This window comes from Dama dama, chromosome 4, assembly GCF_033118175.1.
Source record: "Dama dama isolate Ldn47 chromosome 4, ASM3311817v1, whole genome shotgun sequence".
Classification (NCBI taxonomy): Eukaryota; Metazoa; Chordata; class Mammalia; order Artiodactyla; family Cervidae; genus Dama; species Dama dama.
This window is the reverse complement of record NC_083684.1, coordinates 55,362,578-55,390,562: the sequence shown is the minus strand read 5'-3', so window position 1 is coordinate 55,390,562 and position 27,985 is coordinate 55,362,578. Positions and strand designations below refer to the sequence as shown.

General features: G+C 48.4%; 1 protein-coding gene and 1 pseudogene across 1 annotated transcript in view; both read right to left on the bottom strand.

Annotated features, from left to right (window-relative positions):
* The window catches only part of ERICH4 (glutamate rich 4), a 257,702-nt gene that overhangs the window by 187,007 nt on the left and 42,710 nt on the right, over positions 1–27,985 (bottom strand). The gene's annotated exons all lie outside the window — the stretch shown is intronic.
* Positions 1,846–24,770, bottom strand: LOC133055101 (thyroid transcription factor 1-associated protein 26-like; annotated as a pseudogene).

Below are 27,985 nucleotides of genomic sequence, written 5' to 3'. Positions count from 1 at the left end.
GGGCTGCAGATGGTTACATCGCCACGTTCTCCGCTTCACGTCCTTATTTCTGAATCCAACCCATGAGACTCCTTCTCCTCACATCCCCAAACACCCTGTCCATGCCCCACTCCCCCGACCCGTGGTGACCTCCATCTACAACACGAAGAAGAAACAAAAAAAAAATCAAAATCTGATACCGGACTAAATTAAAGATATAAGTACATGCGGTGCAGTGGATGGTCTGTTTCTTTGGCAGGATCTGCCTGATGTCCAGCCCAGGGTCTCTACCGTGGGCACTAGCCTGGGAGCGGGTCTCCAGCAGGAGAAAGCGCAGGGGTGGGGGTGGGAGTCGACAGGAGCCCTCTGTCAGGGGTGGAGGCCAGGCGCCTGGAGTGCACATCTGGTTCAGAGAAACGGGAAGGGGAGTGGAGGTCCGCAGGCTCACATTGTGGACTTGAGACCAGACAGGTTTGGAGACAATCCTGCTCAGTAGCTGAATATTCAGAGAGGCTGTGGTGGCACTGCATGGTTTGAGAAGGCCATTTCTGAAACCAAATCACATCCCAATCAGGAAGTATACCAGTGGAGCCCAGAGGAGAAATGGGTGCCTAGAGGATGAAGTGAGGGGGATGAAAGGGACAGAGAAACCTTCCGCAGGCTTCCTGATGTGAACGTTTTAGGCCCAGGGCCACAGGAGGCCCAGATCTGGCCTTTCTGTATATATTGTACCGGCTTTCCCCAGCGGTCCAGTGCTTAGGAGTCCACCCGCCAATTTCGGGGACAAGAGTTCAGTCCCTATTTCAGGAAGACCCCACATGAACAGTTGGGGCCAATGATGCACAAGATAGGAAAGCAGATCAAAAACCCAATCACCACGTCCCAGCTGGAGAACAAAAGCGGGAGCCTGGCTGTGATGCCTGCACACACCCCACCAAGGGTGTGGGGAGGGGGCAGACCTCGATCTCACCCCTCCAGCCCAACCCCTGACCCAGCCTGCACTCGCCCCACTTCAGGGACCACAGTCCCCCGCATGCCCTGACACCCTCCCCCCACCCTCCTGGGGTGCAAACCAGGGGAACCTGTCACTTGTTTGGCTCCCTTCCTCCTGCACCCAGAGCCCCAATAAAGCCTTGCCTGAACTTCCTGTCTGGCCTCTCGTCAAGCAATCGAACTGACCCTGGACCTGAAGGTTCACTGTCCCGAAAACAATCAAGATGATGTTGGTCAGACCACTGATGACTGATCTGAAGGTGACTCTCAACCAGCTGCCTGGGCTGTTTCTGCATAGAGCGGCCCCCTCACACTTCTGTCTGGAAAAGCTCTGGCCCCACTGGTTGCCACTAAGGGTTTGGGTGGGGGAGCGGTCAGTCGGCCTCTGGACAGGTGTCCACCATCCTCCCCCCGACCTGCTGGCGTCTGAAACAAAGCAAACTTTCCTTTGCACCAACCTGGCCGCTCTACTGCTTTGAGTGTGGAGCAGCCGGTCCCACCACACTTCTCTGGGCAGCCGTGTGAGGCTACAGGATGACATCCGCCTTCAAGGAGATGCAGTGCAAGCACCTTTTCTGTGCTAAGGACACAGACATCTCACACCTTCTAGTCCTTTCCTGGGGTTCTGAGGCAACCCAGTGCTCATTTACACGTTTTCCTTCCAACTTAAGAGTCAACACACAGGCCCGTCAGTGCCCTCAGAGACTCCTGCACTAAAGCAGCTTTGGGAAAGTATCTGCCGCCATCTGGAATCTCTGCACGGCTTCTGATGGCCACAACGTGCCCAGGGATTTGGGTGCAACGACACTAGCCCTAGCAAGCTTTCTCAGCTCTATGGAGACACAAGCACCTCCGCATTTGATACTCACACACCTAGCCGAACTTCTCCCCGTCCAGGTCCCCGGCTATCAGAGACCACCTCCAGAGCTCCAAACACACCCGGGGTATTCAAAAACCGATACTCAGCTGAGGGCTTGGCCCCACCCCACTGGCCACTTTCTGCCGCCTCTTCTGAAAACAACCAGCTCTCAGCTCTGCCCTAGACACTCCCCCTTCCAGAGGCCACAAGCTCTTTCAAACCTGGCGCTTCCCCTGGGTCCCTGCACCCTGCGCGGTGCCTCTCCTCACCAGGAGCGCCCTGAGTGACTTTCAACTTCTGTTTCTAATGACACTGGCCTCTCTGCAGACCCACTGAGGCACCGCTACGAGTTAAGACGCAGGCACAGCCTGAGCGAAAGCAACGAGATACTCATTATGTTTTGCGAGAAAGCGAGAACGACTTTGTTTATGTGTTAAAGGAATTTCTTAAACTGATTTGTCTGCGTGAAATTAAACCTATTTTGAAGTTTTTAACAGGAAGGATTGCCGGTGCTATGAGAACCCGGTTTCTCCTTTACATTTCACCCAGATGTCCCATAGGTTAATGAAGCAATAAGTAGAAATCCAGTTTAAACAACGTTTCAAACGACTTGGAAACGATTTGTTGAATGATACTTGATGTCCTTGTCGCATCTCCCGGAAAATGATCAAATGAACTATGAACGAGAATTGAAAATATTTGAAAACAGCATGACTTGTACATGGTTTGGTTTTTTTTTTTTTTTTCCTATCCCTTCCCAATCCAGTTTATGTAGACACATTTAGTTACATGTTAGGAGGGACAGTCCCCATCCAAAAGTACTCAATAGCAAGTAGATATTTTCACCCTAAATTTTTACCCTTCTTTTCCTGTAGTTTCTTAGAAAATACTCCATTTGTAAATTTGAATTTGGCTGTCCATTTTGAGTCTTCTGGCTCCTCATTTTGAACACTACCATTTTCTTGTTTCTGTAGAGCCTTGGAGCATCTCCTCTCTCTCGTTTTTGCCTCTCAAATTCTTGTTTCTTCGCAGCACGTGTAGCTTGCTCCTATTCTTCCTGTGCCTTTTGGTTTGACGTTTCCTTTGGATTGTTTGATGGAGTATATTCTCGTGCTACAATGGCCTTCTGAGAAAGCCAGGTCAGCAGGACGTTGGCAGTCTTCTGGGAAAGACTGCTCACCTTGTTCTAACCAGGACTGGTCAGCTTTTCTCAGCTGCCTGCTGAGTGTTTCCTCTCCAGCTAAGTAGGGATGGTGCAGGTGATCAGGGTGTTAGGGGAAGCGCACTGATTCCACCCTGGCCAGGCACCATCGTAACCATTGCCATGAGTTGTTTTACAACAGGAGGTTCTGGCAAGGAACAGGGAGCTAATGAGCTTCCACCAACCGGAAGAGCTTGGGAAAGGTCCAAAGAGACAACATATGTCCGACCACCTCGCAGAATCCTTCTCTCGGGCACCCATCTGGGCTGAAGAAGGCGTGCACCACCTGAATGACTGTGAGTCAGAATGATTGGCTAAAGACAACCCAGAAACGAATCCCATCACCATAAAACCCGAGACTACAGGCCGTGTGATAGAGCTGTTCTCCTGGGTTCCCTTCCCCTTCGCGTTCCCTTCTCCACCGGGTGCCCTCTCCCAAGAAAACTTCCCATATTGTCAGCACATGTGTCTCCTCGGGCGATTCATTTCCGAGTGTTAGACAAGATCCTGGTTTCGAGCCCTGGAAGGGGTCCCCCTTCCTGCAGCTGGAGGATGAAGCAGACAGAGCTGGGCTCCGTCTCGGGCCAGGCTGCGAACACTAGGCTACATGCCTGGTCACCCTCCCAATGGACTCTGAACTTTGTGCCCGGTGTCTGTAGAAGTGGCATACCAATGGGAAACCAGACCCCCGGGTAAAAGAGCCTCAGGACTGGTACTTGGACTCTCCATTGCCTAAAAGAATATGCTAATTATCTCTGTAACAGAACAAAGTCGTAAATTCCATTATGTTTATCGGGATATGACCACAGTCCGACTGATACATGTCAACTGTTTATCTAGTCTTGTGACACATGAATCATGGGTTAACTTTGATCATAGCTCTCTTTTACCTTGTCCAGACTAGTTTCAAGGAATCTGGGGAGGTGGGTTTGAGCAAGTACACTCAGGGTATATAAGGTTTCACAAAAACTGGTCGGGGTCTTGGCTGAGAGGAGACTTTGCCTTGGGCCCGCCGATGTAGTAATCTGCACTCCACTATCTGCATCGTCCTTCTGAGTGAGTTTGTTTCCGGGAAGCCGTGGCTACAGCACAACACATGGCGAGTCTGGTGGGATCCTTCTTGGCTGCAACTGACAGCCTGACCACTCAGGGTACTCAGCGGCCAGCTTGCCTGCCAATGGACCAGACCCAGCAGCCTCAGCCGGGACCCGTTTGTCCCTGGTCTCCTCCTGACGCAGAGCACTGGCCAGAGTGTCCCGACCGGTAAGGAACAAGAGACTTTATTGACCTCTCTCCCCTTCCGTCTCTCTTTCTTCTCCTTACCCCTTCCTATCCTTCCCGCTTTTTCTAGTGCCCCGGTCCTGGATGCAGGAATCTCGTCGAAGGGCCTCAGCCTGAGCTGAGGATTGGAAATTGATCACCTCCTCTTGGCAGAGAACTCGAATTCTGGTTCTGTTCTGGTCTGACTTCTGGTAGGGCCGAGATCCAGTCCTCCTTCTCTGGAGGCCCAGGGTAAAGTCCCATAAGGCCTGGGTATCTGCAGGTGGCAGGAGACATCTGCAAGGCCACCCCTTTTGCCCCCTTCTCCCGCATCCTCCCCCTTCTTTCAACCTGGCTTCCTTTCCTCCCTTTGAAATCTCTGAAGACCTGAGATATTTTCCTTTACTCTGTTAGTACTTGGATCTGAAGTTCTGTGTCTCTATAGGAGGTTTTTTGAGAGACTCTATTTTTGTATTTAAGGGAGTGTCCGATGAGAACTGCCAGGTTTATATGTGTGTGTTTTAACTCTGTGTTCTGTGTGGTCCTTTTTGATGGCCATTTTGCTTTCTCTGACCATCATTTGGCTTAGACCTGCCACCATTCTCTTAGAACCTGATTGTCTTTCCCTGTGCCTTGAGACCAGGGCTCTGGCTCTGTTCTCAGGAACACTTATCTAGACCATCTCTAACTCCTGAGACTGAACCATAGCTACTCTAGTTTGACCTTTACTTGTAAAATTTTGAAAAACGGGAAAAAGCCTTTAAAAGTTTTATTTATTTCAACTGGTTTTTATAAACGAGTCAATTTTATATTGTAATATCTAATTCATGACTAAGCTTAGAAAATGAAGCTAGATCTTGGGTACTGTTTTATGGCCTAGTCCAGTAAACAGCACATTGAGTGGCCTGTCAACAAAATCTTTGCCAAACCTGAGAACAGACATTCTCAGCACCATGGGATCAAATGGTCATGAAATGCCCCCTCAGAATCATGGTCACGTTTATGAGCAAAAAGGGGCTCTACCAGCTGAAAACTGACACTTCCATCTACGCCTACAAGGATTAAATCATGGCCACTGCAACTGCTGACTTTCAACTCCCCTCAAAGGAGTTCAGGGTGAAAATCAGAAATGAGGCACTCTGTGCTCTGGGGAAAACTGGCAGAACAGGCCTTCAGACAGTTAGATCTTTTCAGGAGAAGATTGTATGAGTTCCAATTCTTGCCTTTTCTCTCACCTAGACAAACACTGAGAGTTTGATGTTGAAACTCCAATTAAAAATCTTAATTTGTCTACTTAAAAAATAATTATAATATACCAGGCACATACATGTAACCTTGTTCTCTATTTTTCACGTCTCCTGTAAATGCGTTAGCATACTTTCATAATTTAAAAATTAAAAAGAGAAAAAATGAATAAAGATTAACAATTTAAAAAATCGGGGGAAAGATTGATATGCAGTGGGCCTCTCCCTCTAGTACTATCGCAGTTGGCAGCCCTTAGCACCTGGTAACTGAGAATGATCCTGTGCAGACAGGACCCAGGGGGACACGGTACTAAACAGGTGTCAGTTCAGATCATTTTCCCTTTTACCCTCTTCTGCTGAACTTCTAACAGTGGGAGCAGATTGCCATCCTGGTCCTGTTTATTTATTTAAAGTATAGCTGATTTACAATGTCGGGTTTGATTTCTGCTACACTGCAGAGTGATTTATTGACATATCTATATATTCTTTTCCATCTTTTTTTTCATTGTGGTTCATCTCACGGTAATGGGTGCTGTCCTCCAGGGCTTGGTGCTGACCGCCCCCCCCTCTATATAGTAGTTTCCATCTGCCAGTCCCAAACTTCCAATCCTTCCCTCTCCTCACCACTTCCCCTTGGCAACCACAAGTTGTTCTCTATGTCTGTGAGTCTGTTTTTGCTTCAAAGATAAGTTTGTTTATGTCTTATTTTAGATTCCACATAGGAGTGATATATGGTATTTGTCTTTCTCTTTCTGATTTACCTCACTCAGTATGATAAACCCTAGGGCTGTCCATGTTGCTTCAAATCACATTATTTCATTATTTTTAGGGGCTGAGTGATGCTCCATTATATAGACACACACACACACACACACACACACACACACACCCCACGTCTTCTGTGTCTGTGCATCTGTTGGTGGACATTTAGTAGTTTCTATGTCTTGGTTATTGTCAATAGTCTGGGCTGTTATGAACACCGGGGTCCATCTGTCTTTTTGAATTACACATGTGTCTCAGAGTATGCCCAGAATCGGGATTGCAAGATACATGGCAACTATATTCTTAGATTTTTTGAGGAGCCTTCATATTGCTTCCAAGTGGTTGCACCAGGTGACATCCCCCCACCTGTTCTCCACACCCCCTCCAGCATGGATTATTTGGACACGAGTTTCTCTTCCTGGCTCCTCCCCTCCACTGCTGTCAATGTCCCCGTCCCCAGTGGCTGCAACACAAAACCTGTGCCGGTCGTGCAGACGCTACACGGGGTCACCCCTACCCCCAGGGCACTCGAGCATCCCTTCCACCCCTTTCCACCCTGGGTCTGGGCTCCTTGTCCTCCCAGAAGCAGAACCGCTCCCTTCATTATCTTGGTGGGTTCAGATCCTAATGATCCAGAGGCTGAACTCAGGTTCATATACCCTAATCAGTTTACCACATACCAGGGATTCTAATCCAAATGACGATCAGTTCCTGCCTGCCAGGAATTAGGACTAGACAAAAGAAAAGAGACACAGACTGTAAATCTTACTATGAGGAACTGTAGGTTTTTTATTTTTCCTGTTGGCCACACTGTGCAGCTTGCAGGATCTCAGTTCCCCAAACAGGCATTGAGCCCAGGGCCCCGGAAGTGAAACCGCAGAGTCTTAACTACTGGACATCCAGGGAATTCCAAATTCCTGTTGTGTGTCCTTTGAAATCTGCACAGTCTCTCAAGAAGGAGTCTCCTTCTTACGGCTGCTGTTACCACCCAGCACACACAGAACACGATCCTGATCTTTGAGGTCTGGAGGTGAGTGTCTGAAATGAACCTGACAGGGCTCAGATCAAGGGTCAGAAGGCTGTACTCCTTGAGGCTTCAGGGACACCCAGGCTTAATGTGTTTCCCTCCCTTCCCTGCCGACTGGGGACGTGCTGCATTTAGCCTTGCACGGGGGCTTTGAGCAGACACCTCGGCCCCGGGTCGGCCGCACTTGGGGCTCTGGAGCCCTGCGCCAGGTGGTCCTGGCTGCTGGCTGCTCCCAGGAGTGGGTGGGGGGCAACCGAAGAAGGGACTGTGGCTCGGCTGAGGGCAGTCTCTGCATCAGAGCGAGGGCCTCTGTGAGAGCACCGAGCAAGCTGGGCACAGGCACCACGCAGCGCGTCCCCAGCACGCACTGCACTGTGTAAGTGCTCTTGGAGGGAAAAGGATCAGACGCTCTGGGAAACTATATGAGATCCTTTGGAGACAGAAGGGGCAGAGAGGAGTGATCAGAAAGGTTAGGGTTCTGACGTGCGGTGAGGTGAGCGACCGTAAGACAGCAAAGCACACTCAGGGTTAAACTGTCACTAAGAGAAGGGACACTCTCCAGACCCAGCCCAGGGGGAGGAGTGTGCAGACAAGAGCTCCATGTGCAACCACTTGAGAGTCTTGGAATTAAGGCCTTGGTATCGGAGCTCTGTGGGCTGTGTGTATGTGCGTTTGTGTGTGAAAATGTGGTGCATATTTGTGTGTATGTATGTAGGTACCTGCCTATGTATATGTGTGGACATGGGTGTGTATATGTGTATTCATGTAATTATATGTATCTGTGTGCTTGTATATGTCTATGTGTTGTGTGTCTGTGAAAGGTATTAGGAACACACAGGTGCAAATGTCCTTGCACGCAGGAGTCCCAGGGACCCCTGAAGAAGAGGGGATGGACAAAGGGCACAGGAAACCAGGTGGAGAAGGAGATTGGAATCCCTTGGTTCTAGAAACGCAGAGAATGAGCAGGAGTGGCAGATGTCAGGACCTGAGAGGAGACAGAAGGCTTGAGTTGAGGGCTTGGACAGTTCAAAAAATGAAGGGACTTGAGGGATAGGGATGGGGGCAGAAAAGTTTCCTGGATTAGAGCCCAAGGGAAATGGAGATGCCAATGGGGGGCGGCCTTGGGGTGGGGACTAGAGTGTGGGACAGGAGGGCAGGATCCAGGCTCCAGCTGGGGCCAGGCTGAGAAAGGCTGGATTGCTCTCAGAGGGGGTCTGCGGTGGGGCCTCCAGCATCTAGGGCAGCCCTTCAGGAAAGTGAATGTCCACCTGGGGACGCCAAACGTCCTTCAGTGGAGTTTTGCGAAGAGCTCAGATTTGTGGGACGGTGAAACTGAGACCACAGTGGAGGTGGAAAAGGATCCAGGACCCAGGGAAAGGAGGGGAGCTAAGCAGAAGAATCTAGAACACGGGACAGGGTGTGCAGGGAAGATATGGAGGATGAGGAAGAATGAGCTGGAAGAGCCTAGCAGGATCTAGAAAATCCAAGGAATGGGGAGGAGTTTGGGGGGCAGGGAATGAAGAGAGGGTCATTGTCGCTGGGGATGGGAGAGGAAGGTTGGGTTAGGAATAAACGCAGGGCTGGGGCTTTTGGGCAGTTTCATAGTTTTGGCAAAAAAGGGCCTTTGGTGTATCTAGCGCTGTTGGAACCGCCTCGCGGGCCCCTTGGGAAGCACAGCGCTTGTTGGAGTCCACACCATCCACATGCGTCCCGTGCCAGGATGGTCCTTACACTCCGAGGGTTCCTCCGTGGTGCAGAGCTTCTCCTTGTCTCTGTTCTGACCCTCTTCTCTCCTTGAAGACTGGCACCAGGGCCTTGTGCACCCCCGACTCCGCTCAGGGCCGCCCTGGCGCCTCTGGCCGCTCCGCTCAGATCAGGAACCGGCCTCCTGAGCGCCCAGGTCTGCACACAGCGCCGTCCCTGCTCCCCACACTGACCTCTCCTCAGGGCTCGCCTCCAGAATTTCCCCTTTGGCACCTCCCTGCTTTCGACCCCCTGGGGGCTCAGACACCCTCAGCCCTCCTGCTCCCGGGTCCCTGTAATTCCTTCAGCTTTGCTGCCAAAATTCAGTCTCTGTGTATGTACTAGGGCCGGATTAAATCTCGGAGACAGAGTTGTGAGTGAAATGGAAGCACATAGCTTTACTGTTTTGCCAGGTGTGGGGGTCGCAGCAGGATAACGCCCTCAAGACAGTGTCTTGGACATGGAAGCAACCTAGATGCCCATCAGCAGATGAATGGATAAGGAAGCTGTGGTACATATACACCATGGAATATTACTCAGCCCTTAAAAAGAATTCATTTGAATCAGTCCTAATGAGATGGATGAAACTGGAGCCCCTTATACAGAGTGAAGTAAGCCAGAAAGACAAAGAACATTACAGCATACTAACACATATATATGGAATTTAGAAAGATGGTAACGATAACCCTATATGCAAAACAGAAAAAGAGACACAGAAATACAGAACAGACTTTTGAACTCTGTGGGAGAATGTGAGGGTGGGATATTTCAAAAGAACAGCATGTATACTATCTATGGTGAAACAGATCACCAGCCCAGGTGGGATGCATGAGACAAGTGCTCGGGCCTGGTGCACTGGGAAGACCCAGAGGAATCGGGTGGAGAGGGAGGTGGGAGGGGGGATCGGGATGGGGAATACGTGTGAATCTATGGCTGATTCATATCAATGTATGACAAAACCCACTGAAATGTTGTGAAGTAATTAGCCTCCAACTAATAAAAAAAAAAAAAAAAAAGAAGAAGAAAAAAAAAAAAAAACAAGACTGTGTCCTGGGACTTCCTCGGCGGTTCAGTGGTTAAGAATCCACCTTGCAATGCCGGGCACAGGGGTATGATCTCCCGTCGGTAAACTGAGATCCCCCAGGGCAAGAGCAGCTCAGCCCGCACCCCACAGCTAGAGAGTCTGCCTGCTGCAAGCCAGGATGCTGCCACACGCAGGGAATATCCTGCCTGTTACAAGGAAGACCCAAGGCAGCCAAATAAATAAATAAAATATATGTTTTTTAAAAGGCTGTGTGTCCGGTCTTGGAGAGGGTTTGAGGACTCTTACAGTGTTCAAGGAGGAGAGCCTGATCAACTCGAGGCGCTTTTCTGTTGGGTCTGTGATGAGGTCACGGGGAACAGCAGCATCACCCTTCTGGTTCCAGCCGGTCTCAGGTCTTCCTGTTTGTGGGCGGCATAGTTCACTTCTTCCCTCTGCCGGGGGGGTTTCTGATTCTGTAAAAGAGGTCAAAGGTCCTGGCTCCCAGCATTATGACTAGCCCTTGAGGACAAACTAATTCTGCATGAGTTTGTTCAGTAGCTAAGGTATTCTTATTTTGTCTTTCTTCACAGTTTTCTTTCTATATTTTCTGTGATTAAATTTATTCTTTGACTAAACCTTTTTTTTTTTTTCCCAAACAGAAGGCAGGTGGACCTGGGTGGAGATCTACAAAGGCTTCATAGGGTCCTGCTTGATTACAGTTCCTTCAGGAGTCATCCTCCCTACTTGGGGAATGGACACAGAGTTGGAAATCATCTCGAGTTTCAAGCTTAGCATCAATAGTCTGTATTAAGACAATATTATTTCTCTCTTTGATTGCCTTGTCATAAGCCCTGGACAGACATTTGAAAATTATGAGACATATTACCATGAGGATAATGATTAAAGTACACATTTGTCATGTTTTTCAAAAGAGTCCTCCTAGTTTAGAGGACAAGAAGGAAGAAGCGTTGTGGAGGGTTTCCATTTGATATATATGTAGTATCCAAGTGGTCTTTGCTGTGAGGCTAGAATTTGAGCTGTCTTGTTCACAATTAGTGCTGCAACTCGAGAAAGCCCCCCTTGAACGGAAGAGTATGTGTGTTGATCAGAAAGACCACCTCCAAGAATAAATCAATAATAAAACAATTATATGTATAAAAAAAGTGTTTCAGACCAAATGCCAAAGACAAACAACAAATAGCCTCCTAAGCTCAGGAAATCCAGGCCAAAGTCCTGCCATTCGTTTTTGCCTTGCAGATTTCTCTCTTCTAGAAGTCCGCAAAATAGGAAGATTTCTGCTCCTGTCAGGAAACTGTCGTTTTTATTAACCTGATAAGGCCGCTCAGAACATAAGAATCATTAACCTCTGGAGGAACAAAAAAGAGAGAAAAGAAACATATTTGCATTTTACTCACAGAGGGAATTTACTCAATTGCTGTCAGTCATTAGTAGCTTGAGGGGAAGGGCTTTGTTTTATCTGGAAATCACAGATCAAACCCAATAAGATTTCAGCCAACAAAATCCATAAACTCTAAAACTATATTTACAAGTTGTTTCAGGAGCTCATCTTTTTTGTTAAACACTTTTATGATACCATCATGTTTTTTAAATTAGGATTTTAAAATTTCCTTTACCAGCTGAGCCACAAGGGAAGCCCCCTGGGTTGGGAAGATCCTCTGAGAAGGGAAGGGCTACACTCCAGTATTCTGGCCTAGAGAATTCCATGGACTGTATAATCCATGGGGTCACAAAGAGTCAGACACAACTGAGCAACTTTCACTTCACCCTAAATTTCCTACCCAGTTGCATGGTATAAAGTGAAATTGATCAGAGACCAGTGCTTCTCAAAATGGTCTTCCCTATATGAAGCACTTTTGCAAAACCGTCCGAGTACAAGAACTCTCTGTGAGTGACTTAAAGATATGGTGACACTCGTGAGCACAATGTAATGGGCTAAGAAACTTGATTACAGTAATGAGAATTATGTCTTGGTAACATCAGGACACACCAGGTTTGTCGGAATTCCTTAATTTTTAACACATCTGTATTAATAGCAACCGTCCGCAGGAGAACTCTAGAAGACTTACATTTAACAATGTTCCCCGTGGTATTTAACACACCAGGGATGCCAATCAGTCTAATATTTCCCTCTGAGCTGCCTCACAGTTCCTCCTGGACACTCAAAGTTAGCTAGAGAAAGAGACTTCCCATCTCTTCTCCAAGGCAGCTCATTATTCCAGGAAGTTTGTTTTCTTATTAGAGAGAGAAAGCCAAATTCCAGTCTTGGACCAGGTTACTATTAAAAAGAAAGTTCTTTACCTAATTAAATTTAATTTAACCTTAATCAATCCTCCCTTTTTTAAAAACGTTAATCATTTTTTTTTGTATCCACATAATATGTCTCTTATTTTTCCCTATCCAAACCAGCAAAATTATCCTCTTGTTATATTTCAAGAAAAACTACTGTTATTTTCTATATCTTCTTTTGACAACAAACATATGTCCTACTTGCATTCCAGTCTCTTACCATTTTTAGTAACTGTAAATACACTGCATTTCTAAAATCCCTTAAAACTTAAAACCAAGAAACAAGCAATTGAATTGTATTTCTTTTTATGACATTAGATTCATAAAGTATATGACAGACATATTTCAGAGCATAATTTTTCTTTAGGTGGTACAAGATGTGTGTTTAATAAACACATTTAGTGTTTTCATTCATAAGAAGGTAAAGATAAACATGGATTTGTTCAGTAGTCAGTGTTTCAGTATTTTATCTCAAACTGATTTCAGTCTTCAGTACATTCTCATTATTTTACTGAATTTAGCAAAACCCTAAAGTTCTAAATTCCGACGAATTTGGAAAAACGAAATATAATTCTTTTAAAGAGTTTACCTAAAAACATCTCTACCATTTATCTCTATTATTTATGACAATATCATCATAGTTAATTTCCTTGCAGTTAAATTTTGTAACAGATAGGACTTTTTGACTCGCAGCAGAACTAGGTGCAGTGAGTGTTGATGACAATCTTAGTGACTCATGTCTCCATCAATTCACACGCGGTTAAACAACAAACTAACCTGAGGTCCATACCAAATATGGACTTAATATTGAACATTTCCCAGATCATGTGAACCTTAGAAATACTTTATTTGTAAGTGTTTACTTTTCTTTAAGTCAATTAAATGGAGCTCATTGAGAAATGAATCTCAGGAATGTTATCTAAAGACAAACACACAAACTGAGTCATACATATATTTAAATAAGACTAGGTCTCATTTTTTCATCAGTCTTGTTTGACTGTTTCCTTTCCACATTTTCTCACTTCACTGATTAAATTTATTCTTCTTCTTTTTTTTCCCCCTAATCTCGCTGCAAGGCATGTGGGATATTCATACCCCAACCAAGTATTCAACCTTCACCCCTGAATTTGACTGGTGGAGTCTTAGCCACTAGACCGGGAGTGAAGTCCCTACATTTATTCTGTGGTGCAAGTTTTTTTACAGACAAAAGGCAGGCAGAGGACTTGGCTGGGGGGTTATTCTGGGAAAGCCTCAGAGGGTCCTGCTTGGTTACAATCCGTCCCTTCCCTGGTCTGTCCCTGGCTGGAGTTTCAGCTCCAGGAGAAGGAAGTCAGCACAGAATCGGGCAGACCACATGAGCCTTCAGATATCCTTTATATCCTTAGAGTGAAGGCTGTACTTTGTTAGGGGCTCAGTGATAAAGAAAATGCCTGCAACGCAGGACATGCAGGGAACACGCATCTGATCTCTGGGTGCATAAGATCCCCTGGAATAGGAAGTGGCACCCCACTCCAGTATTCTTGCTTGGGAAAGCCCATGAACATAGGAGCCTGGTGGACTAGTCACAAAGAGCAACTGAAAAGGCCCACAGGTCATCCATTGTCAGGAGGGTAGAGGTGGTGTGTTGCTGCCAACAGCAAAAATTCTGTTTCTCAATTTTTGTTCGTGTTAGACCAAACTGTTGTTGAGGAAACAAAAAAGGAAGGTAAGCTGGTGATCTGTGTATTTTGAATACTATTATAATCTTAGGGATGTCTCCCCCAGTTCAATCAGTCTTGTTGGTTAGGCAGGCAGAGTTGGGATGTATAAATCAGAAGGAAACTGAAATCTTAGCCGCAAACATCCCACAATGATGAGTCCTCTCACACAATAATGCATGATGCTGTCTTCTTAAGACTTCACAAAGATAGCATAGATACCGAACTGACACATGAATAGAAATTAAGCCATGATGACTTCAGCTAGTTGGTGACCAAACTTCCTAAAGACATATATAATCTTATTCCTTAAGCAACTCATGCCTAACTGGTTCCATGCCACCAAAGCCATCTGGTGTAGGACAGATAGCAGCAACCATTTGACTAGGTGTTTAAGCAACTCACTGAATGGCCTCCGGGCCAGCCTCAATTCATCCACTTGTAATTTATTTTCTACAAATGTCTATAACATCTCTGTGAGATGGTCAGCAGCTATATATTCAAGAGTTTCTTTGAGCTTGTTCTTGGTTAAATAAATCAGTGTCTCCATGCTGAACAAGGGAGTGTTTCTGTTCCTTTTAGTCTAGGTCCTCAATTTACTTGCTCTGACAGACATATGGGAAGTCTCCATCTGGAAGAGGCTGTGTCTTGGCTACTCCTTCCTGTGCGGAGAGATACACTACTTCGTTGCTATCTACAGTACTTTCTTGACTGTATATGAAGTGGATAAAAGAAAAAAATTTTATACTTTTATAATGCTTTTCTTCTAGTGGATCTAACAAAAACAATTGTAATATACACTACTTTCCTGACGAGTAGTGGATATAACAAAAAAGCAGCAGAAGGATATTTTGAAACTAGTGGTTTCTAGTGGGAGAGCAGGAGATTAAGTATGGTGGGGAGGAGGAGGTACAAAATCTGGGAGTAAGACAGGCTCTCCTGTCCATGGAATTCTCCAAGCAAGAATACTGGGATTGGGTTACCATTTCCTTCTGCAGGCGATCTTGCCTATTCAGGGATCGATCCCGTGTCTCCTGTGCCTCCTGCATTGGCAGGCAGATTCTTGGATACTAGTGCCACCTGAGAAGCCCTAAGACAGCCTCAAGGATGGATCATACACACAGGGAATATAGGCAATATTTTGTAAGAGATATAAATGGAAAGTGCCTTTCACAATTGTCAACAAAATGATTTTAGAATTTAAAACGAAGGAAGTTGAGTCTGGGTGTGAGCATAAAGGCTTCCTGGACTCGAGCCCAGGGGAAGTGAGGAAGGCCAGCTCTCCCTTTGTTCTTACTGGGCGCATATTGATTGGCTGGCTCCAGGTTACCTGATGGGGGTAGGGAATCTTACCATTTCGGGGGAAGCTAAAACTTAGGTCCAGGCCGCCCGTCACGGTAGTAACCCTGGCAGCCTCACATTCCCCCCTGTCTTGTTGTTCCTGTAGAGGAATCTTTCTCTTCATCCTGGGCTACCATCTGATATTGCTGCCTCAATACCATAATCTGAATGGTATTTAGACGTTCTTTAATAAATGACATTAGCCGGTTTAAAATACAAGGGCCAAATGTAAGTGTTAATAATAGCACTATAAGCGGGCCCAGGAGGGTGGAAACTAAGGTGGTCAGCCAGGGGGAGCGTTGAAACCAAGACTCAAACCATCCCTGTTGGGCCTCCCGTTCCCTCTTTCGTTGCGCCAGCCCTTCTCTTACTTTTGCCATAGATTCTCTTACCACTCCTGTATGGTCTGCATAGAAACAACATTCTTCTCCCAGAGCCGCGCAGACCCCACCGTGTTGGAGAAAAATCAAGTCTAATCCTCTCCTATTCTGCAAGACCACCTCAGACAAGGAAGTCAGAGACTTCTCTAAGTGGCTGATTGATTCTTCTATGCGAGTTATATCTTCATCTATGGCGGCTCGTAGGGAGGAAAACCCTTGGCCTTGCAGAGATAGTGAAGCTATTCCTGTCCCTGCTCCTGCCAGCCCAAGACTGAACAAGGCTGCCATGGTGATCGCACTGATTGGCTCTCTCTTTTGTCTTAGCAATTCCCGGTCCCAATGTGAGTACATAACCTCTTCAGAGTGGTATAAGATTTTTGGCATTACAGCAACCAGGACACAGAATTCTTGACTCTGGTTAAAAATCTTCACAATGTAAACATGGGGTTAGCCCAGTATGTGAACAAATCCACCAACCCCCAACCTCTGGCACAATCCAATGTTTGCCGTGTAAGCGTAGGTTACTAATAGTCCGGGCACAGAGGGAAGTTTTATCACGTGGCACTGTGCCCAAACAGAGTCCCTGTCCCCAGACTTCATTCATTGTGAGGCCAACCTTGCGTTCTTCCCATCGGCATGGGGGTGGGTTCTGGCCTGAAGATAAGTGGTAAGAGACATTGAGGCCTATGGCCTCATAGAAGGGTGGGTGAAGATTATAACAAAGCCAACAGGACTGGGTCGCATTAGGGTTGGTATGGTTTAAGACCGTAAAGGCTGCATTCACTAAGGCCCATAGGGGGTCCTGAATTGCTGAGCTAATGGTAACAGCCAGAGGGCCAGGGGTTTCTGTCAGTTTGCCTCTGAGGCTCGGGGTAGAGGAGATGTTAAATGTTCCCGGCAAGCTTGGTCTGAAGGTGGTTGGCTTGGGGGTCGCCTTATGCCCCTGTAATGCTTTGACCAGATTGGGACCTAAACTATGTACCTGCACCGGCTCAATAACCTGTTTAATGATTAAAAGCTCGCCTGGGTAGGGGCCGGGCCAATTTACGTGAAGCTGAAAACCCCAAGTCAGTCCTGAGGTCCAGCGGTTTTCTTTCTTCGCCCGTTCCTGGTTAAATTGTACTCGTACCTGAGGCCCCTGGTGTCTACGGTCCTTGAAGGTGAAGCTAACTAGATCTCTGTTTCCGACATCCCACCTCTGGGGTCCATCACAAGAGGTCACACAACTCCAGCTCCTGCAATAATAGCTTTCTATGCCACCACAGGTTTTCCAGTTATTTCTTACATAGCCCGGGCAAGCCCCAAACCCCAACCTATGGTTTTTTATCCCATCCCTATAGTACTTATCATAGAGACCGTCCTGCTTTGCGAAGAGGCTTGAGAGGTCGAAGTTCAGGTCCGGCCACCAGGTGTTTGGAGGGTGGATTCCTGAGGTCTCATTGAGCAGCTCATGAGTTTGCCCGTCGTTGAGTTTCCATGTGATCTTAGCAGATTGATGGGGGTTATGACTGGTCGCTCCTGGGTCGATGAGAGCTGCCATCAGCAGGAGAATTAGGAGGCCTCCCGGCGGACGAGTTTCAGTTTCAAAGGATTTGACGGGTGAGGACTCGCCTTCCATTCTGCTCGCGCTTTTTCCTGTTCTTCCGATGTGGCTTGCCGCACGTGATTGCAGTGAACCCAGGGTCCAATCCTGTCGACCTTGACAGCGGTAGGAGTGGTAAGAAGAACAACATAAGGGCGTTTCCATCTAGGTTCTAATACTTTAGATTGGTGTCGTTTTACCCAAACCCAATCACCTGGGCCAATATTATGTGAGGGGAGGGCCCTCTTGTTTTGGCCCTCATGTATCTCTCGAATCAATTTCCAAACATGGTTATGCATCTTACTTAATGCTATCAGAGTTTGCTGGAATTGTCCCAAAGTAGGGGGTGGCAGACATTTTCCTTCGAAAATAGGATACACAGGAGGGGGTCTTCCATACAGAATCTCAAAAGGAGTAAGATTCAGCTTATAAGGGGTGTTACGTGCCCGAAAGAGTGCAAAGGGGAGGAGGGTCACCCAGTCCCCGCCAGTCTCTATTGCCAACTTTGTCAAAGTTTCTTTTAGGGTCCGATTCATTCTCTCAACCTGTCCTGAGCTCTGGGGATTATATTCGCAGTGTAACTTCCATTTCGTCCCCAGAGCTTGGGCCAGCCCTTGTACAATCTGGCTCACAAAGGCAGGTCCATTATCAGAGCCCATAGTCACTGGCAGCCCATACCTAGGCCCTATCTCCTCTAAGATCTTTTTAGCAACCACTATTGCTGTCTCTCCCTTAGTGGGGAAAGCTTCCACCCACCCCGAGAAGGTATCTACCAGAACCAACAGATAGCGGTACCCGTACTTGCCTGGCCTTACCTCAGTGAAATCTATCTCCCAATGTTGCCCTGGCTTTTCCCCTCGGTATCTCGTTCCCGAGTGCTGCTTCTTCTCTGCCCTCATCAGCTGGCACGCTTCGCAGGCTTGAATTATCTCTCGTACAGTGGCATTTTGTCGAGGGAACCTCAGGCAGGCCGTCTGGAGAAGTGTTAGGGTCTTTTTTTCTCCCAAGTGTGTAGTTGTGTGCAGGTGTTCACACAGGTGACGACCCAGGGTGGCAGGCAAGATCAGGTTGTTGATTTGGTCTCGGTACCATCCATCTTGGTCATCTTTCTGGAGGGTGGTATCCTTGTTGATCCAGGCGAGATCAGGGAGGGAATATTCGGGAACTGGTGGCAAGGTCCCCATACAAGGAGGTGGAAGTCCCACGGCTAATATGAGGGCAGCATAGTCCCGGCTAGCCGCTTCTCGAGCGGCCGCATCAGCAGCACGATTGCCCCGCGCCTTAGGGTCTTCTCCTATCTGGTGACCGGGGACATGTACTATAGCTAGGTTCACTGTCCCGAAAACAATCAAGATGATGTTGGTCAGACCACTGATGACCGATCTGCAGGTGACTCTCAACCACCTGCCTGGGCTGTTTCTGCATACAGCGGCCCCCTCACACTGTTGTCCCTGTTTTATCAGGCGAGTGCCATCAGTATATAGGACCCAATTAGGGTCTGGAACCCTGAGTCCTTCTTTAAAACAAACCCCAGATACCTTACCTCCTCTTTGTAGATCTGTGCCTTCTTCTTCGACACCCGGTAACCTTCCATCAACAGCTGGAGCAGTGCATTTGTCCCTTTCCAGCATTTTTCCTTGGTCTCAGGCAGCCAGCAGCAGGTCATCCCCCTATTGTAGGAGCTGACATCCATACTCTTCCGGATGGAATGAGTCCTGATCAGAAGCCAAGGCTTCTCCAAAGATGGCTGGGAAGTTTTTAAACCCTTGTGGGGGAGTCCAGATGAGCTGTTGTTTGGTGCTCCCCACTGGATCTTCCCATTCAAAGGCAAAGATGGGCTGTGACGCTGGGGCGAGGCGTATGCAGAAGAAGGCATCCTTGAGATCTAGGCAAGTGTAAACTTTAGTCCTCGGTGGGAGGAGGCTAAGTAAGGTATAGGGGTTTGGAACAGTGGGATGTAAAGTCACAGTAGCCTGGTTGACTAGCCTGAGATCTTGTACAGGCCTATAGTCCTGTCCTCCTTCCCTGTTGACTGGCAGGATTGGCGTATTCCAAGCCGACTGTCACTCTACCAGAATGCCTGCTTGTTTCAATCTATTGATGTGGGGCAATATGCCGGTTCAGGCCTCCATCCATAGCGGGTACTGGCGCCCTCTAACCGGGATGGTGCCTGGTTTGAGTTCTATTATCACTGGGGCATGATGTTTAGCCAGCCTGGGGGGGGGGGGGGGGGAGGGGGTTGTCTTCCACCCAGACCTCAGGGAATAATTGAGTTAGCTGCCTCATGTTCTTCTGGCCCACCCGGTTCTGCCTTCAGAGGCTCATGCAACCTCCACTCATCTTGGGTTGGTATTGAGAGAGAGGGCAAATAAGTCATAGAGTCCGTCCAGAAGGTGGGTCTCTCCTCAGGGGAGAAAGTCACTTGTGCTCCTAGTTTGGAGAGCAAGTCTCTTCCCAACAGGGGTACTGGGCACTCAGGAATGCAGAGGAGTTCATGAATCACTTGGTGCCCCCCCCACCCCCCAATCTGACATTTTCTGGGCTGGCAAAATGATTTAATCATCTCTTCTCCCGATACCCCAGTTACAGCGGTAGTCTTGTGGACAGAGGTGCCACAGGTTTTGTTACTACCGACAGTTCTCCTGTATCCACCACGAAGTCAGTGTTTTGGTCCCCCACTTTTACGGTTACCATGGGCTCTCAGGGACCTGATATCTCTGAGCCCTGGCAGCCCTAGTTAATTTCCAGGTCAGCAAGCCCCACAACTGCGGGAGCTTCTTCTTCTTCCAGTGGCCAAAAGCTCGGCACCGGGCACACTGGTTTGGCTGTAATGGGCCCAGGGCCTCCCTTTGGACCGGCTGAAGGACTGTCCTGTCCCTGGGGCAGATGAGGTTTTCTGGAGGGCCCGAGATAGACTTTCCCAGAGCAGCAACTTGCACTGTAAGGCTCTTGTTTGTTCTCTTTCGTTCCCTCCAGCTCTCCGGCAGGGCGCGGTCTCTGCTTAATTCCAACGTCTCCCTCCCCCTCTTGTCCGTACTCCCCGGGAGAGGCGGGTATAGCTTGGGCGGTTCGGGTGGAGCCGGATCCTGGAAGTGTTGGCCAGAGGCTTCTGTCACCGGGATCGGAGCCTGCCCAAACGGCGGCTCTATGAACTCCGGGAAAGCTGGCAGAGGAGCAGTGGCTGTTGCAGAAACTTCACCTGGCCCTGGATCGGGCATTAAGGCGGCCTCCGGTCCTGGTGAAGCACTGGGAGGCAGGCGTGTCATTATCCAGCATGGGGGAGGGGTCAGGTCATCCCCGTCCAAATCCTGTAGAATTTCCTTTTTTATCATAAGTCAATTTTTGTGCCATTAATATTTTTCCCTTTCCCTTCTGGATACAGAACCTTGTCCAAGTAGGAGGGTCTCAAGCTAACCCTAGCCATGAGTCAATAGATGGATATAGATCCATGTGTCCTGGCTCTCCTGTGACTACTGTATAGATTGCTTCCACTATTTTTAAGTTCACGGTGTTCTCTGGTGGCCATCCTGCTCCCATAGGGGGCCATTCGACCTCACAGAGTATATGGAGGCGGTTAGGCTTCATCTCCACCCCATAGTCTCCTCCTAATCCCTTCTTTAAATTTTTAATCATGCACTCCAATACAGTTGCCTTAGATTCACTTTCCCCCATCTTGCTTACCTTCTCGGACCTTCTACTTTTCCTTTTCGTTCTGTCTACGAAGTTCTCAGTACCCTATGTACTTCTGATATTTCCACTCAGTGACACTTAAATTGCCATTTTGCCTCCTTAACTGGGGTGAGAAGAGCCTTACCTGCCAGATCCCAGAGGGAGAAGGGGGATCAGCGTGTCTTCACCTGCCAGTCAGCATAGCTGAACCAGAACATCACATGGTCCGAGACTGTTTCTCCCTTAAAGTCCATTCTGCCTTGGTGGGCTTGATCAGGTGCGGATGAAAACACAGATGGGTTAAATATCTCATGTCCCAGGCCATCTCCAGAAAAGCCAATTCATACTCACTTCTGTTTCCCCCTCCTTCTAGCCCAACAATTCCAAGGGGGTCAAGAATTTCACAGCAGACAGGACACCTCCTGGGGGAGGGCAGAATACGAGCATACAAGGACCAGTTTCCTATCCTAAGAATCCCCTGGCGATAGCTTGGTAATAATTTTCCCCGAGACAGCGTGGACACACCTCCTAAATGACCTTCACAAATTTCCTTCCTAAACCCTAGCACGCTCGTCGACCTGTGTACCAAGCAATCGCCGCCTGCCTATTCCAGGCTCCTGTGGGTCCCCGCTCCTTCTAGTCCCTCCCAGAGGGGTGATCAGGCCCCCTCTTCCACCCTACTCGGTGAGTTCCTCCTCACCTGAGCGCTCAGTTCCCCTGCTGCCGTCCACTACCTGCTGACGTGAAAGGTCCGGGCGTTGAGAAGCAGAATCCTTCCAGAGGGGCGAGGCGCCTTCCCCCCTCTAGGAGGTTCAAGCTACAAAGCCTCGGGGTGGCCTCAAGTGAGACCTGTCTCCTCAAAGTGAGGAGTTTCCCGGCCAATGCACCAAATGTTATAGCCACGCTTTCCGGGAAGCAAACTCTCTCAGAAGGACAATGCAGATAGTGGAGTGCAGTTTATTACACTGGCGGGCCCAAGGCAGAGTCTCCTCTTAGCCAAGGACCCCGACCAGCATTTGTGAAAATCTTTTATACCCCATGTGCACGCGTCCAAACCCACTACCCCAATTCCCTTGAGACTTACATAAACAAAGGAAGGGTAAATACAATTACAATAACCCCATCATTCACGTGTTATGTGTTCAAACAGTCAATAATCAATAAGCCCGCAGTTACATTCCAAATAGTTAATAACCGATAAGCCTGTGCTTACATTCTGATAGATAGTGTCCAGAGGCAGGGGTGATTAGTGTCTGTTTTCTCTTCTTCAACATTCCCCTGCCCAGAGGGGGGTCTTATCCTTCCATTGTTGTTCCCACAGGCGCTAAGCACAGAGTTCAGAGTCCACTGGAGAGGTGGCCACGCACGATCAGCACAGACAGCCCTGAGATGGAGTCGAGGCCCTATGAATTCCTTCTTCAGCTCAGTTTGGTGACAAAAATAAATAAATAAATAAATGCTCAGTTTGGTGACAAAAAAAAAAAAAAAGTGCTCAGTTTTGTGACCAAAAAAAAAAAAGTGCTCAGTTTTGTGACCAAAAAAAAAGTGCTCAGTTTTCTGACAAAAAAAAAAAAAATGCTCAGTTTCATGACAAAAAAAAAAAAAAAAGTGCTCAGTTTTATAAAAAAAAAATATGCTCAGTTTGGTCCCCGGCTATCAGAGACCACCTCCAGAGCTCCAAACACACCCGGGGTATTCAAAAACCGATATTGAGCAGGCGGCTTGGCCCCACCCCACTCGCCACTTCCTGCCGCCTCTTCTGAAACCAACCAGCTCTCAGCTCTGCCTTAGACACGCCCCCTTCAAGAGGCCACAAGCTCTTTAAAACCTGGCGCGTCCCCTTGGGTCTCTGCACCCTGCGCGGTGCCTCTCCTCACTAGGTGACTTTCAACTTCTCTTTGTAAGGACACTGGCCTCTCTGCAGAGCCACTGAGGCACCTCTATGAATTAAGACGCAGGCACAGCCTGACCGAAAGCAACGAGATGTCCGGTATGTGTTGCGACTTAGCGAGAAGGACTTCCTTCATGCAAGACCTACTCCTGCGACTTCTAAGCCACATTGTGTGGGCTTATCTCGAGGGCAAGATGATGCCCTTTCTGCCAAATGAATTACCGTACCAAACTGTGATAAAGGAATTTATTAAACTGATTTGTCTGCATGCAATGCAATCTATTTTGAGCTTTCTAACAGGAAAGATTGCTGGTGCTATGAGAACCTGGTTTCTCGTTTCCATCGCACCCAAGATGTCGTATTGCTTTCAGAAAGAACCTGATGAAGCAATAGGTAGAAATCCGGTTTAAACGACGTTTGAAGCGACTTGGAAAGGTTTTGTTGAATGATCCTTGACGTCCTTGTCGCATCTCCAGGAAACCGATCCACTGAACTCTGAACGGAGAATTGAAACTATTTGAAAACGGTACGACTTCTACACATTTTTTTCCTTTTTTTCCCCCCCTATTCTATCCCTTTGCAGGCCAGTTTATGCTGACAAATCTAGTTATATGTTAGGACGGACAGTCCCTATACAAAAGGACTCAAAGGCAAGTAGATATTTGTACCGTAAATTTTTCCCGTTAATTCTTCTCCTGTATTTTCTTAGAAAATACTCCATTTGTGATTTCGAATTTGTCTGGCCACTGTGAGTGTTTTGGCTCCACATTTTGAGCACTTGCATTTTCTTTTTTTGGAGAGCCTTGGAGCCTCTCCTCTCTCCTTTTTTGCCTCTCAAGTTGCTGTTTCTTCGCAGCGCAGCAGGCGTGTCTTGCTCATATGCTTCCTGTGCCTCTTGTTTGTCGTTCTCTTCTTCTTTGGAACGTTTCACAGAGTATATTCAACTGCTACAGTGTCCTTCTGGCGGAAGCCGTTCAGGGCTACAGTGTCCTTCAGACAAAGCCTGGTCAGTGGGACCCTGGCGGTCTTCTGGCAAAGACTGCTCACCTTGTTCTAACCAGGAACGGTCAGCTTTTCTCAGCTGCCTGCTGAGTCTTTCCTCTGCAGCTAAGTGGAGATGGTGCAGGTGATCAGGGTGTTAGGGGAAGCGCACTGATCCCACCCTGGCCAGGCACCTAGTAACCATTGCCATGAGTTGTTTTACAACAGGAGGTGCTGGCAAGGAACACGGGACTAATGAGCCTCCACCAACAGGAAGAGTTTGGGAAAGGTCCAAAGGAGACGCCACATGTCCGACCACCTCCCAGAATCCTTCTCTCTGGCATCCATCTGGGCTGAAGAAGGCCTGCACCACCGGAAGGACTCTGAGTCAGGATGATCGGCTAAAGACAACCCGGAAACTAATGCCATCACCATAAAACCCAAGACTGCAGGCCGTGTGACAGAGCTGTTCTCCTGGGTTCCCTTCCACTACGGCTCTGCACCCGGGTGCCCTCTCCCAAGAAGATCTGCTGCTTTGTCGGCACGTGTGTCTCCTGGGACACTTCATTTCTGAGTGGTAGACAAGAGCCCAGGTTCGGGCCTTGGAAGGTGCCCTCCTTCGTGCACCTGGGATACAGATCTGTGCACTGGGATTTGCCTGACGTGTGAGCCTTCTTTTCCCTCCAAAGCAATATCTTGTAAGTTTGCTGAATCTTTAGTTTTCTTTGAAATGGGAAGCCTCGTGCCTCACGAATGCTCCACGTGAAGGGCTGCAGATGGTTACATCGCCACGTTCTCCGCTTCACGTCCTTATTTCTGAATCCAACCCATGAGACTCCTTCTCCTCACATCCCCAAACACCCTGTCCATGCCCCACTCCCCTGACCCGTGGTGACCTCCATCTACAACACGAAGAAAAAAAAAAAAATCAAAACCTGATACCGGACTAAAATAAAGATATAAGTACATGCGGTGCAGTGGATGGTCTGTTTCTTTGGCGGGATCTGCCTGATGTCCAGCCCAGGGTCTCTACCGTGGGCCCTAGCCTGGGAGCGGGTCTCCAGCAGGAGAAAGCGCAGGGGTGGGGGTGGGAGTCGACAGGAGCCCTCTGTCGGGGGTGGAGGCCAGGCGCCTGGAGTGCACATCTGGTTCAGAGAAACGGGAAGGGGAGTGGAGGTCCGCAGGCTCACATTGTGGACTTGAGACCAGACAGGTTTGGAGACAATTCTGCTCAGTAGCTGAATATTCAGAGAGGCTGCGGTGGCACTGCATGGTTTGAGAAGGCCATTTCTGAAACCAAATCACATCCTAATCAGGAAGTATACCAGTGGAGCCCAGAGGAGAAATTGGTGCCTAGAGGATGAAGTGAGGGGGATGAAAGGGGCAGAGAAACCTTCCGCAGGCTTCCTGATGTGAACGTTTTAGGCCCAGGGCCACAGGAGGCCCAGATCTGGCCTTTCTGTATATATTGTACCGGCTTTCCCCAGCGGTCCAGTACTTAGGAGTCCACCCGCCAATTTCGGGGACAAGAGTTCAGTCCCTCTTTCAGGAAGACCCCACATGAACAGTTGGGGCCAATGATGCACAAGATAGGAAAGCAGATCAAAAACCCAATCACCACGTCCCAGCTGGAGAACAAAAGCGGGAGCCTGGCTGTGATGCCTGCACACACCCCACCAAGGGTGTGGGGAGGGGGCAGACCTCGATCTCACCCCTCCAGCCCAACCCCTGACCCAGCCTGCACTCGCCCCACTTCAGGGACCACAGTCCCCCGCATGCCCTGACACCCTCCCCCCACCCTCCTGGGGTGCAAACCAGGGGAACCTGTCACTTGTTTGGCTCCCTTCCTCCTGCACCCAGAGCCGCAATAAAGCCTTGCCTGAACTTCCTGTCTGGCCTCTCGTCAAGCAATCGAACCGACCCTGGACCTGAAGGTTCACTGTCCCGAAAACAATCAAGATGATGTTGGTCAGACCACTGATGACTGATCTGAAGGTGACTCTCAACCAGCTGCCTGGGCTGTTTCTGCATAGAGCGGCCCCCTCACACTTCTGTCTGGAAAAGCTCTGGCCCCACTGGTTGCCACTAAGGGTTTGGGTGGGGGAGCGGTCAGTCAGCCTCTGGACAGGTGTCCACCATCCTCCCCCCGACCTGCCGGCGTCTGAAACAAAGCAAACTTTCCTTTGCACCAACCTGGCCGCTCTACTGCTTTGAGTGTGGAGCAGCCGGACCCACCACACTTCTCTGGGCAGCCGTGTGAGGCTACAGGATGACATCCGCCTTCAAGGAGATGCAGTGCAAGCACCTTTTCTGTGCTAAGGACACAGACATCTCACACCTTCTAGTCCTTTCCTGGGGTTTTGAGGCAACCCAGTGCTCATTTACACGTTTTCCTTCCAACTTAAGAGTCAACACATATGCCCGTCAGTGCCCTCAGAGACTCCTGCACTAAAGCAGCTTTGGGAAAGTATCTGCCGCCATCTGGAGTCTCTGCACGGCTTCTGATGGCCACAACGTGCCCAGGGATTCGGGTGCAACGACACTAGCCCTAGCAAGCTTTCTCAGCTCTATGGAGACACAAGCACCTCCGCATTTGATACTCACACACCTAGCCGAACTTCTCCCCGTCCAGGTCCCCGGCTATCAGAGACCACCTCCAGAGCTCCAAACACACCCGGGGTATTCAAAAACCTATATTGAGCAGGCGGCTTGGCCCCACCCCACTCGCCACTTCCTGCCGCCTCTTCTGAAAACAACCAGCTCTCAGCTCTGCCTTAGACACGCCCCCTTCAAGAGGCCACAAGCTCTTTAAAACCTGGCGCGTCCCCTTGGGTCTCTGCACCCTGCGCGGTGCCTCTCCTCACTAGGTGACTTTCAACTTCTCTTTGTAAGGACACTGGCCTCTCTGCAGAGCCACTGAGGCACCTCTATGAATTAAGACGCAGGCACAGCCTGACCGAAAGCAAAACGAGATATCCGTTATGTGTTGCGACTTAGCGAGAACGACTTCCTTCATGCAAGACCTACTCCTGCGACTTCTAAGCCACATTGTGAGGACTTATCTCGAGGGCAAGATGATGCCCTTTCTGCCAAATGAATTACCGTACCAAAATGTGATAAAGGAATTTATTAAACTGCTTTGTCTGCATGCAATGCAATCTATTTTGAGCTTTCTAACAGGAAAGATTGCTGGTGCCACGAGAACCTGGTTTCTCGTTTCCATCGCACCCAAGATGTCGTATTGCTTTCAGAAAGAACCTGATGAAGCAATAGGTAGAAATCTGGTTTAAACGACGTTTGAAGCGACTTGGAAAGGTTTTGTTGAATGATCCTTGACGTCCTTGTCGCATCTCCAGGAAACCGATCAACTGAACTCTGAACGAGAATTGAAACTATTTGAAAACGGTACGACTTCTACACATTTTTTCCCTTTTTTTTCCCCCCTATTCTATCCCTTCACAGGCCAGTTTATGCTGACAAATCTAGTTACATGTTAGGACGGACAGTCCCTATACAAAAGGACTCAAAGGCAAATAGATATTTGTACCGTAAATTTTTCCCGTTAATTCTTCTCCTGTATTTTCTTAGAAAATACTCCATTTGTGATTTCGAATTTGTCTGGCCACTGTGAGTGTTTTGGCTCCACATTTTGAGCACTTGCATTTTCTTTTTTTGGAGAGCCTTGGAGCCTCTCCTCTCTCCTTTTTTGCCTCTCAAGTTGCTGTTTCTTCGCAGCGCAGCAGGCATAGCTTGCTCATATTCTTCCTGTGCCTCTTGTTTGTCGTTCTCTTCTTCTTTGGAACGTTTCACAGAGTATATTCAACTGCTACAGTGTCCTTCTGGCGGAAGCCGTTCAGGGCTACAGTGTCCTTCAGACAAAGCCTGGTCAGTGGGACCCTGGCGGTCTTCTGGCAAAGACTGCTCACCTTGTTCTAACCAGGAACGGTCAGCTTTTCTCAGCTGCCTGCTGAGTCTTTCCTCTGCAGCTAAGTGGAGATGGTGCAGGTGATCAGGGTGTTAGGGGAAGCGCACTGATCCCACCCTG